This window comes from Heterocephalus glaber, unplaced genomic scaffold (genome assembly GCF_053883595.1).
Source record: "Heterocephalus glaber isolate CG9 unplaced genomic scaffold, H.glaber_assembly_v1.0 deba00001594, whole genome shotgun sequence".
NCBI classification, from domain to species: Eukaryota; Metazoa; Chordata; class Mammalia; order Rodentia; family Bathyergidae; genus Heterocephalus; species Heterocephalus glaber.
This window is the reverse complement of record NW_028258369.1, coordinates 5,043,410-5,056,913: the sequence shown is the minus strand read 5'-3', so window position 1 is coordinate 5,056,913 and position 13,504 is coordinate 5,043,410. Positions and strand designations below refer to the sequence as shown.

Here is a 13,504-nt window from a genome sequence, read left to right as displayed (position 1 = left end):
CCTGTTTCTTCCTTGACTCCAGTCACTCTGATGTTATTTTTGTTTGTGTCTTCTATCAGCTGCTGGAGTGATTTCTTGTGGCCCCTTACTATTTTTAAGAAAATTTTCTTTTCCTGGTCACTAATTGCAATCCTATCTTCTATATCTGAAATTCTATCCTTGCATTGGGTCATTCTGCTATGTAATCTTTCAATGGAGTTTTTAATCTTCTGGAAATCTATTTGCATCTGTTTTATGGATTCCATTTGTTTCTATGTTTCGATTCCATCATGTTCCTCAGCTCCTCTATTTTTTTTATCCATGCTTGCTCCAGATTTATGAATCATGTCTTGTACTATGGGCACAATTGTTGCTGTTATCTGATAAATTATTTCTGGTTTCATTTTTTCTAGGTCTCCTTTCATTGCCAGTTCAGGGAGTCCAGGTGGTTGAGTATCAGATTGTTCCATCTTGTTATCCTTTGTAGTTCCCTTAGGTGATCTGAAGTTTGGTTTTGTGACTTATTTACATGTTTTCTCATTTCAATAGATGCATCCTGCTATGTTTTTGTTGAGGCAACTTTTTGCTCACCCATTGGTCTTGAATTCTCAGCAAGCCACTGAGCAGCCTTTACTGTGCTGCTTCCCAGTACACCAGTTCCTGGGTTCAGAGTGGTGGCCTTCTAGATCCTTGAGCTGACCTGTTGTCTGGGTGGGTTTCTGGCTTGCCCCTGAGCACATATGAGATGGTATCTAGGCATGACTTTCCATGGGGCCCCTATGCAGCTATTGTCTGGGAGGGCTTTTGGTTGGGGGCTGTGCACCCCCGTTTCTATTGTCTGCACAGTCTTTGGCTAGGGTCTCCTCACACTTATCAGTGTTATCATTGCGAGTCTCTGGGTATTGCTTGTGTGCCTGTACAGCTCTTCTCAATACAGGTCCCTGGCTATGGCCAATGGAATGGCGAGCCTCTGGCTGAAGCCCATGTGCCCATGCAGTCCCTTTCTGGGTGGGCCTTTGGCTTGGGCAGGTGTGCCTGAGCCTCTGGTGTTGGGGTGGACCCCTGGCTGGGATCCTCATGTAGGTGCTCTGGTCCGGGTCACACAGCTGCTCCCCAGGATCTACCCACATTTAGGGATGGAAGGGCAGGCCTCCAGCAGGAGCTGCATGCCCGTGCAGCTCCCCTCTGGGCAGACTCCTGGCCTGGGGGGTGTGCCAGAGTCTCTGGTGTCAGGGCGGACCCTTGGCTTGGATGCACCTGCAGCCACCCCAGTCTGGGCCACACAGTTGCTCCCTGGAATCTGCACACACTGATGGAATGGTGGGCCTCTGGCAGGAGCCCACGTACATTGCTTCCTTTCAATTTCATTGAAGAGTTTCAACAGTAGTGGCAATGGTTCTTCCCTAAATGTTTTATAGAATTCAGCAGTGAAGCCACAAGGATCTGGGCTTTTCTTCATTGGTAAGTTTTTAATTATGTTTTCAATTTTGTTGATTGAAATTGGGTTGGTTAGAATTTTTAGGTCTTCTTCGTTCAACTTTGATAATTCATACATATTTAGAAATCTGTCCCTTTCTTCTGTGTTTTCTATCTTATTGGTGTATAGGTTTTCAAAGTAGGTATTGGTGATTGTCTGGATTTCTGCTGGATCTCTTGTAATTTCATCATTGTCATTACTAATTACATGGATTTGGGCCTTTTCTTTCCTTTTTTTGATAAGGTTGGCTAAAGATTTGCCAATTTTGTTTATTCTTTCAAAGAACTAATTCCTTGCTTCATTGATTTTTTTGTATTGTTCTCTTAGTCTCCATTGCATGGATTTCTGCTTTGATCTTTATAATTTCCTCTCTTGTCAAAGCTTTGGGTTTGTCTTGCTCTTCCTTTTCTAGAAGCTTGAGGTACAGCATTAGGTTGTTTATTTGAGCTCGCTCTGTTTTCCTCATATGAGTGTTCACTGCTATGAATTTCCCGCTGAAAACATCTTTCATTGTGTCTCATAGATTCTGATAAGTTGTATTTGCATTGTCATTTAATTGTAGAAACTGTAATTTCTTCTTTAATTTCCTCTGTGACCCCTTGGTTGTTCAGAAGTGTGTTGTTCAATTTTCATGTGTTTATGAAGTTCTTGTGGTTTCTTTTGCTATTGATCTCTAATCTCATTGCACTATGATCTGATAATGTACAGGGGATAATTTCAGTTCCTTTGGATTTTCTTAAACATGTTCTATGAGCTAGCATGTGGTCTAGTTTGGAGAATGACCTGTGTGCAGCTGAAAAGAATGTGTATTCTGATTTTGTGGAACACTCTGTAAACATCTTTTCAGTTCATTTGTTCAAGAGTTTGGTTGAGTTTTATAGTATTTCATTTTTTATTTTTTGTCTGGTTGATCTGTTTGTCACAGTGGGATATTGAGACCACCCACTACTGTTGTATTAGTGCTCATTTGATTTTTCATGTCCATTAATATTTGTTTTATATAGTTAGGTGCACTAGTATTTGGTGCATATATATTTATAATTGTCATCTCTTCCTCTTGAATTGTTCCCTTTACAAGGATGCAGTGGCCTTCTTTGTCTCTCAATTAGTCTTGGTTTGAAATCCATTTTATCAAAAAAAAATTAAAAAAAAAAAGAAATCCGTTTTATCTGTGAATAGGATAGCTACTCCTGCTTTTTTTCAGGTTTCTGTCACATAGAGTTTTGTTTTCCACCCTTTAACTTTCAGTCTATGAGTTTCTTTTTGAATCAAGTGTGTTTTTTGTATGCTGCATATTGTTTGATCTTGATTCTTGACCCATTCTCCCAGTCTTATTTCTTTTGATTGGTGAATTGAGACCAATAACATTGTTGGTTATAACTGATATGTATTGACGTATCCTTGTAATGCCCTTTTCTGTTGTTGGATTCTCCCCCTGTGCATTTAATTTCTTGTCATGTCTGATGGATTCAGTCTGCTGAGCTTCATGTGTTTGTGACCCTCATTGTCTTTTTCTAGGACATAGTTTAAAATTTTTTGGAGTGCTGGTTTGGTATTTGTAAAGTTCCTCTGGTGTTCTTTTTCATGAAAGTATCTTATTTCTGCATTGATTTTGAAAGATAGTTTTGCAAGGTACATCAGTCTGGCTTGGAGGTTGTTTCTTTTAGGGCTTGAAATATTTCACTCCAGGCTCTTCTTGACTTGAGGGTTTGCATTGAGAAGTCTGCTGTGATTCTGATGGACTTTCCTTTGTATGTGGTTTGTTTCTGTTCTCTAACTGCTTCTAGGATTTTGTTTTTCTTGGTTTCTGGATTCTTGACTATTATATGCCTAGGTATAGATTTTTTTGATCACAGGTATTTGAAGTCCTACATGCCTCACTTAACTGTATGCCAAATTCTTTCTCCCTGCTTGGGAAGTTTTCTGCCATTATGTCTGTGAACAGTTGTTTTTTTTTTTTTAATCTCTTGTTTCTTCATTGACTCTGATCAATCTTATGTTATTCTTCTTTGCATCATCTAGCAGCTGCTGGATTGATTTCTCGTGGTCCTTTACTATTTTTAAGAAATCTTTCTTTTCCTAGTCACTAAACGCATTCCTGTCTTCTATATCTGATATTTTGTCCTCACATTGGCTCATTCTGCTGTGTAAACTTTCAAAGGAATTTTTAATTTTCTCAATATCTGTTTGCATCAGATTTGTTTCCTATGCTGGGATTCCATCATGTTCCTCAGTTCCTTTATTTTTTTATGTGTGTCTGCTCTAGAGTTTTTAATCATGTCTTTCACTATGGACACAATCTCTGTTGTTATCTGCGAAATTATTTCTGATTTTATTTTTTCTAGATCCTCTTTTGTTGACAGTTCAGGGAGTTCAGGTCATTGAGTATCAGATTGTTCTATCTCGTTGCCCTTGGAGTTGCCTTTGGTGATCTGGAAGTCTGTCTTTGAGTATTGTTTAGGTGTCTTCTCATTTCAACCAATGCAGTTTGCTGCATCTTTTTTGATGTGACTCTTTGGTCTCCCAGTGGGCTTCAATTCTCATCAAGCCTTGGAGAGGTCTCTCTACTGTTCGCCACTGTGTCAATTTTGATGGTATCTGGGGGGAGGGGCTTTGGCTGGGGCCTGGCCTGCCTGCTGTTGTTCGGGCAGGCCTTTAGCTTGTGCCTGTGCACTGTAGCTGCTGGTGTCTGGGTTGCGCTCTGGCAGGGGCCTGTTGGCCCATGCAGCTGTTGTCAGGGCAGCCTTCTGGCTGGGGTCTGTGCACACTTTCCAATGGTATCTGGATGGGCCTCTGGCTCGGGCCTGTCTGCCTGCACAGCTGTTGTCTGGGAAGGCTTCCTGCTGGCATCTGTTCAACTGTGTTGCTTATGTCTGGGTAGGCTCCTGGCTGCATCCTGTGTGCACTTAATGATCCACATTAATTCTTTTCATATTTTAAAATAGAAATCTTGGAAAGTCATACATGTATCTGGTATTGAGTCACACAAAAGTGTTATGTTTGAAAGAAATTCTTGACCCCAAAAGGTAGTTTTACACAGTAAGTCTTCATTTATAGCCTGTGCAAAAGGGAGAACTGGTATGTCTTGGTAAATGAGAAGGGGACTTAGTGCATGCATGGTCTGGGCTCTAGTTGTTTAGACTGGGCATATCATTGGGCTCTTAGAAACCTTTGTTTTCATATCTGTAAAATGGAGAAAATAATAGCACCCAATTCATAGGTTTTTTTTTTGTACCAGGGATCAAACTCAGGTCCTTGCACTTGAGGGGCAGGCAGAGGAATCACTGAGCTAAATCCCTGGCCAATAATATGTTTTTTAAGGATAAAAATGCATACAATAAATACTTGGTATAGTGCCTGACAGTAAGTGCTCAATAATTGTTCACGTAACTTAACAGAACTTTTAAAAACAATCTTTTTCAATCACCTCCTAAGGAAAGTAGATATAGCTATATGTATATAAAGAGTTCCTTGTTCTGCTAAACACCTTGACAATTTTGGGTAAGCAAGTCTGGGATGAGAGATAGAGAGACCCAAATTCTTCTGCCTACTTTTTCCTTCTACTATCCTTCTACTTTTTTTTTTGTTTGGTACCAGGGATTGAACTCAGATCCTTGCACTTGCAAGGCAGGCAGCAGAACCACTGAGCTAAATCCCCGGCCCCCTACTATCCTTCTACTTTTAAAAATTTGTTTCATAGCACTTATCACTCTTATGGGTTGAATTATGCTCCCCTCAAGGTATGTTGAAATAGGTGTTCATTTTCTATACTGCCATAACAAATATTATATTTTGGGTGAATTAATACATTCCTGCCAGCTTGAAACACCACTGGTGGTACATGTGTGAATGTCCAGTCAGGCAGCTTGTACCACCTGATGGGGCTATCCCATGCCGCCAAATGGGACAATCATATATGTATCACAGTGTTTCAGAGCTGCCTAGCATAGAAACATACAAATTATAGCCCCATTGTGAATGTGTTAAAAACAGAAAATTATTTCCTCACAGTTCGAGACTTGGAAGTCCAAAATCAAGGTGTTAGCAGGGCTGGTTGCTTTTGAACCTTTCTCCATGGCTTACAGATGGCTATCTTCTCTCTGTGTTCTAATTGCATTAGGGCCCACTTTAGCTGTCTCTCTTAACCCCAGTTACCTCTTTGAAGACCATAACTCAAAATATAGCCATATTCTGAGGTAGTGAGGGTTAGTACTTCAACATTTACATTTTGAGTTGAAGGGGAACACAATTCAGTTCATAGCAAAGTCCTAACCTCTGATACCTGTGAATAAGACCTTATTTGGAAATAGGATCTTTTTAGATGTAATGAAGTTAAATGAGGTCATATTGGATTGGAGTTGGCCTTGAATCCTATGACCCATGTCCTTATGAGGAAGGGGAGGCAAATAAAGGAGGCCACGTGAAGATGGAGGCAGAAGTTGTAGTCATGTTACTACAAGCCAAACAATACCAATGACTGTGAGCCATTATCAAAGCAAGAAGAAGCAAGGAAGGATTCTTTCCTAGAGTTTTCAGAGGGAGTATGGACTTGCCCAGATCTTGATTTTAAATTTTTAGCCTTCAAAATTGGGCAAAAATATATTGCTCCTGTTTTAAGAGACTCAGTTTGTGATAGCTTGTTATAGCAACTTTGGAGAAATAATACACTGACATTATACATTTGTTGTCTTCTGTAAGTTTCATGAGAGCACAGACTTGAGCTGTCTTGATTGCTGTTATATTGCCAGCATAATGGATTTTACTGAATGGAACAATAGTGAAGGGTTAGAAAAAGAATGAAATGGGAGGAAGGCATTGAAAAGGCAAATGGTCATGAATCTGAAATATACTAATCTACCAATGAGTGGACTTCTGGTGGGAGCTGGTAAAGCTGTTGAGTCTTGTATCTAGTTTGATGTGGTAAAAAGTAGAAACAAAATATGGAAATTAGGTGCCAATGCAGCCCTCGTAGCATAAATCCCTAGTGGGTAGAAATTGAATGTATTGTGTTAAACTTTCACAGGTCATGGTAGTAGCAGAGTTCAAGCCACCAATGATACCTACATCCCCAAGTGGCAAGGGGCCCAGTAGACATTTGATTTACATTTAATGAATGTAGTCTTCTAGATTTATCTTTGATTTTTCCTATAGTTTTACATGATATTTATGCCTACCCATTTCCTCTGAGTTTATGGAAAATTTCTCAACTTTGAATTCTCTAGTTTAGTTTTTTGCAGTAGCACACCTGGCTTAAGTATATTTTCAAATTTGAAATAAATCTTTCATGACCTTAAGTGGCTCTGCTTTTGGAAAAGAAATGTCATTTCGCATTTTACTATAAATTCAGCTGACAGATTTTTATATTACTCTTTATTTTTTAAAAAGACTTCTCTTAAAAGATTTTTGTTCTGAATCCTCTGTAGGTCTCCATATTTTGAACCACTGACGCTCTCTCTTCTTTTTAAAATTTCCATCCAGTAAGTTTTCTCTGTTTTTTTGTTGTTTCTTATGCCTATGCTTAACCATTACATGTCACAGACTACACAGGTGCCAATTTAAATATTGTTGTTCCAGATACAAGGAAGTTATATTTTCTATTTCTTTCCTCATAGTTAGCAATTTCATTTGACTGGAAGGAATAGAAAAGGTATCTGAATTTTCTCTTTCCCATGTGTCCCATAACTTAACTATTCCTGTCTAGAGCTCTTTGACTTTGGGGGCTTCAGTGGCATTCCATCTGTTATTCTTCATGTGATGGTAAATTCTTTCCTTAATCCAATCCCATCTACCCAACATGCTCCTCATCAATGTTTCCTAGGGTTGATATCCGTTTTCTCATAATTTATATTTTTTGGTTATTATAATGGGAATCTGGGAGAGAAAGAAGTGAATGGCACATTGCTATCTTGAAACAAAATTGTGTATAGTCAGCTTCATTATTATAATAAATACCTGAGATAAACAGCTTACAAAGAGAAAAGGTTTATTAGGACTCACAGTTTTAGAGGTTTCAGTCCATGAACAGTTTGCTCTGTTGCTTTTGGGTCTGTGGTAAGGTGGTATATCATGGTGAGGGATACATGGCAGAGTAAGGTACTCACCTCATGGTAGCTTGGAGAGAGAGAGAAAGAGAGAGAGAGAGAGAGAGAGAGAGAGAGAGAGAGAGAGAGAGAGAGAGAGAAAGGGGTGGGGGAAGGAGGGAGAGATCAGGATCCCACAGTCCCCTTCAAGGGCACCTCCAATGATCTAAAACCTCCTACTGGGCTCTACCTCTTAAAGGTTTCACCACCTTCCAATAGTACCATGGGTTGGGGACCAAGCCTTTGGGGGACACTTATCCAAACCATAGTAAGAATTGAATGATTTTGCAATTGGACATTTTACATAGGAGGTAGGTATTAGAGGGTGGAAGGGGTTACACATGATCTGAAGTTAGCAAGTTCTGTGTTTGAATCCCAGCTAGTTTTCTCTCTGGCTATTTTTTTTTGTGAGACTTATGTATTTATTCATTAAAAGATCTGTAAACATTTTTTGCAATTCTCAAGCAGTTCTTTTACAAACATTCAGAATTCACAATACTTTACAAAAATCAAAACACAACAGACACAAGGAAAGGAAGCAGCTTCGGATCACAGGGAGAATATCACACTCTCATCCCTGAAGTAAAGCCTCCTTGCAGAGGGAGACAGGATCCCCCAGTCAACCCTCCTGTCCCCATTTTATAAACCCTCAATCACTAATTGTTCCTGGAGTGTAAGAGACCAAATGGGGAGACGTTTGACAGATGCCCCACTTGGGTAAGCTGCTTAATCATTTTAAAAGACACAGGCCCAGTTCTGGTCCCTGGAACCGTGTCTGTAGAACTATATTACACAGCACCAATTTTAAGTGGTGTCTGCTTCAGACTCATTTAAGCACACTTGATGGGCTTTTATTGACAATACTATACAAGTCAAAAATTGTTATGACAATACAATTTAAAAGGTTTTATAAATTTGAATATATTCTTTACCAGTTAAAACCATTAACAAAAGTTAAAGAAAAGCTGACATTTCCTATAACACTTATCAACGAATATCACATCACTGACAAACCCCTTTATCACTACTGCTGCTTTAGATATTAAAGATCTGGGTGATTGTGGTATATGCTCAGGAAATGTTCATACTGAGTCACATTTAATTAAAGCAAAAGTCCAACAATTTTAAGGGAATTTCACAGTGGGTCGGGTGTGGTGGTGCGTAACTGTAATCCTAGCACTCTGGGAGGCTGAAGCAGGAGGATCAAAAGTTGGAACCCAGGCTAGGCAATTTGGTGAGACCCTGCCTCAAAATGAAAAGGTGCTGGTGATGTGTAGCTCAATGCAAAGGCCCTGGGTCCAGTCCTTAGTACTGTCAAAAAAGAAAAGTCTAACACTGGGAGTGTAGTTGAGTGGTACAGCATTCGCCTAGCATGTGCAAAAACCTGGATTCTACTCCCAGCACACCCAAAAGGGGGCAGGGGGAGGAAGCCTCATCTAGGTGCTTGTAGTCTAAAGTCCTTTATCCTAAGAGCTGAGAGGTGGCTCTGGTACACTTAACAGAAAACCTTTCAAATAGCTACAATCTACAGAGTTCATATTTTCATTTCTAAACAAGTTTTTGTGTTCATAAAATAAAGTCTTTGCTTCACATATATCTGAATTATATAACTGGCTAAGTAGTCTCTTTGACTTAGTTTCTTCATCATCAGTAAAATGGAGATGGAAATATCTCTCTCATAGAGTTGACTTAAGGCTTGAATAAGATGACATATATACATATACCACGATGCACACCAAATAGTGAACACATACAAAAAAGGTAGTTCCCATGTCCTTGAAAGGATATTTTTATATTAGCTATAATATGCAAAGTGTAATAATGACATGTGAGGGACAAGCTGATTCAAGGGTCACACATTGTGGAGGAGCTACAACACGTCTTCTTTTATAAATATCTGATAACAAGGGCTTCCACATAAGAGAGATTCCCCTTGATAGGATATTAGACAAAAAAAGATAAATGATGAAACTTCAAACAACCCATGGCTTTACCAACATTTTTATTTTGAGACAAGGTCTCATTCTGTTGCCCAGGGTGGACTCAAAATTCGTGATCTTTCTGCCTCAACCTCCCAAGTAGCTGGAACTACAGGTATGTGCCGAAGAGCCCAGCTTTTTAGCCCATAGGTTTAAAGCTGCCATGGTATTTCAGTGATGAGAATTATGTGTGTAAGGCTATTCTCTGCCATTTCAATAATGTCTCTCTAGTTCACCAAACCCAGCCTTTCTTTCATTAGCCTCATCTTTAAGCTTTTTATTTTAAAAAATATTCGGTAACAGCTTTTCCCTTGTAAAGACAATGGCTGTCACAGACTAAGCATATAACACAGAGAATGAGCCCAAGAATCAAATAGAAAAGGCCACAGTGAAAAACACGTTGGCAGTAGTAGAAAGCATCAGTTCCAGTTACTTCCAACAGTTCTCCAGTGACTGTGCCGCAGCAAAAGGAACTCCTCCTCTGAGAACTTGGAGCTGCTGCTTAACCTTTTAAAATTTCAAAGATTTTGTAGAATACTTCAAAGGCATCCTGACCCTCAGTGAAACATTTTCTTTGGCACTTTTCATTCTATTTAAGATTCATTTCTTCTGCAAAAATTTCATTTTCGTTCCAAGACTCCGCAAAATTCTATTCACCCCACTAGGCTCAGATTCAGGAATTGTTTCCAAATACTGGAGAGCCCAAACCTCAAACAAACCTTTAATCCCACTTTTCCGAAGCTCCTGGTCCTGGATGAATCCTGCAAACATCTGAGTCTCCATGAAGAGATCTAGGAAGTGGCGTACGCTTCGGGATGTGTGGGACTTACGGAATGGCTCCCTTTGGAATATACGCTCCCCGCGCTCAGTGACAGTCATGTTCAAAGAATAATGTCCCACCAGCTCCACAAAAAACCTCACAAATGCTTCAGACACCAGAGAATTGAGCGTAACATCTTGTGAAAAAATCTTCTCCTGAGATAAGATTTCATTTCGTTCTTCTAAAATCTGTATCAAGGCAGCTTGAAGTTTAGGTGGTAGAATTTCATTCTCATCAGACACCTCCTGTAAGAACTTGTCAGCACAGAGTCTACTATCAGCACCTTTTCAATGGACAGGTCCTGGAGCTGCTGTAAGGAGCAAGACAGGATCCCGATGAGGAAAGGGGTAGGTGAGCACACGATGTCGATCATGGATGCTGGCAGGACTGGGATGTAGGTGTGCTGCCAAGTGAATGGATACAGGGTGGCTACCACGGCATGACCACATTTTGACAGTGTGCTTAGGCTGTTGGCAACAAAGATTATCCTCCGCTCCAAAAGGAGAGAGGCGTAGACCCGGATGAGATGGCACACGCTCAAGCACTTAAAAAGGCATTCAAAATCCACATGTTCCAATCGTGAATCTAGTGGTCGGCAGAGTTCAATGGACCCATCTCTAGCACCAGGGAGGTAGCTCTTGACTGTGATGGTACGTCCAGGAGCTGGGAAAGGGGCCTCCATGACACTGTGCATGAACGGGTAAACGAGGGCTGGAGACATTTCTCTTCTCTTCTCTACTTCATCCAGAATATTTGAAAACAGATTGAAGCAGCCTAGGCGACTAATCATGCAGTACACCTCAGGGAGTTGCTTTCCTTTGCTTTCTGGCAAGAGCTTCTTACAGTAACCAAACCACCGGCTTCCATCTTCACCAGTCAAAACGAACGAGAAAGTTTCACTCTTGAGTTCTGAAGTTGGCACCCAGTCCTCTGAATCCGGAAAACAAAATTTGGGGATAACTTTGAGCCATTCTTACAGTGTCTTTTGATTGCTTATAGCCATGATCACCCTTGCTAGGGAACTGCTGTATGACCTGGGGAGTGTAGCTTATTCCTGATGGCTGCTTCTGCAGAGACACCACCACAAAAAGTTCAGACAACTGCTGCTCTTGCAGTTCAATAAGATCCCGCTCCAAGGTCTGGTAGTGAGGATTCCTCTTGGAAGGCTGCTGCAGTTGTGCTAAGCGCTTGTGGCGATTCTTTGGCAGATACTCGCCATCACTTTCATTCCCACTGGTTTCACCTTTTGAAGGAGGTACTTCCTTTCCAGTGTAAGGGTGTAACTTTATCTTCTTGTTTCCTCGCTTAGACTGAAATACGTCATCTATTTTCAATACAAACCTTGGAAGATTTCTCCTTTTTCTGTTTGCAACTTCTCCAGCTCGGAAAAGTTTCCATTCAGTTAAAGTGACAGGCAAAGTGGTATCCTTCATAAGCTTTGACCGTAAATAAGTTTGCGAGTTCTTCAGTTCTGTAGTCTTCCGGTGAAGGAACTGTGGTTTGTGAGGAAGCTTGGGTGTTTTGAAAGCACTTTTAGGGGGTGGCAACTTCCATGCTGAAGGGGATCTCCACAAGGGCAAAGGCTGCACTGGAATATCTTCATATGGATTTTCTTTGGTGGGAAATATGATGTCTTCATAGATATTATCCTCTGATTGTGTATAATAAAGTGCTGAACCAGAATTTCTCCCAAGTTCTTCATGAATCTTCTGTGAATTCCGATTTCGAAAGTGCTGAATATCCTCAAATTCAAAGGATTTCCTTTTAGATCTCCCTCTAATTTTTCCACCATATTTCTTTGGTTCAGGTTCCTGAGAAGAGGCCAAAGTAGATTCTGCACAAGAATTATTTTCACAGCATTTTTTGTCACAGTTTCTTTCTTTATATGGCATAACACCAGATTCAGATAAGTATCTGAATGTCCTACGTGGTTTTGGCAAAGGATTTATAGAAGGTCCACATTCTTGATCCTCAGGTTTAGAGTAAATATTTTCTAAGCTCTTGGTTATTCCATATGAACTATTCAGAATGCTACAATTCAGTTTTTTTTCTGAAGGGCCACAATGTTCCAAAGCCAAATTTATGACTTTATCTGAGGGAAGTGCTTTTATTTTCTTCCACAATATTTGTGAGGTATAAAAGTTTCCTTGAGGTAATGAAGTCTCTTGACCTAACACAACTTCTTTCCAGCTTTCTGTCTGTTTGACCTTTGAACATACCCAATTGGATTCTGATTCATTTTTAAATATGCGTGTATCATAATATTCATGTTTCTCATCTTCATCCTCACTTAGATCATGGCTTTTGTTCATATCTAAACCCACATTTTGAGAGTTGATTACTCCCAACTTTTTGTTCTTTCCCTCAGCAATAGGAGTTTTCTGAGGAAGAATCTCTTGTTGACAGTTGTACCTCACTCCAAAGTCCTTTGGATGCCACTTAGCTGGATTAGATGTACCATTAGTCCTTCTTTACCACTGAGAAATTTTTTGTTTGATGTTTTTGCAGTGGCTTCTTGACAGTATCTGAACAGCAGAATGAGAAAAACCAACATCCATGTTCCCAGTTGGGTGCATGACAAGCGATGAATCTTATAAAGGTTCCATTACAAGGGATGGTGAAATACTGTACACTTTATCGTGTCGGAAGTGAAATGATTCCACTACCTTTCTTTCATGTTTAACTTGGAAATGTCTTTTTAAAAAGAACAATTTTGATCATTGATCCTCATTGAAAATGACTGCAACTTTATCTTGAATAATCCTGCCCGGCCCCTCTCTCTGGCTATTTGACCTGTCAGGGTCAGAGTCAGGGCCTGCCTGTCTGTGTCTGTCTGTCTGTCTGTCTCTCTCCCCTCCTCCTCTCTTCTCTCCCTCTCTGCCTCCCTCTCTTCATTCCCTCTCTCTCTATTTGAGATCTTCAGGAATGGAAAGCATTTGTACAGGTGGAAGTGAAGAGGGAGTACATTAGATGTCAAACTAAGAACAAATGTACAAATGTTGGAATGAAGGTGATCTGTAAAGATAAGAAGCTGAGATATTTCTAATGTAGTTGCCCAGCCTATAGCTGTTCCCTCTTTTTCATGACTGGAAAAAATAAAAAATTTTCAGGTGCTTGCCCTCTTTTACATAGCTGTAGTAGTTTGTCATCTCCATAGCTCAGGCATGGG

General features: G+C 40.1%; 1 pseudogene; it reads right to left on the bottom strand.

The window, feature by feature from the left end:
- Window positions 1–10,115: 10,115 nt before the first annotated feature.
- On the bottom strand, window positions 10,116–12,957 carry LOC101707234 (DENN domain-containing protein 2C pseudogene; annotated as a pseudogene).
- Window positions 12,958–13,504: the final 547 nt, after the last annotated feature.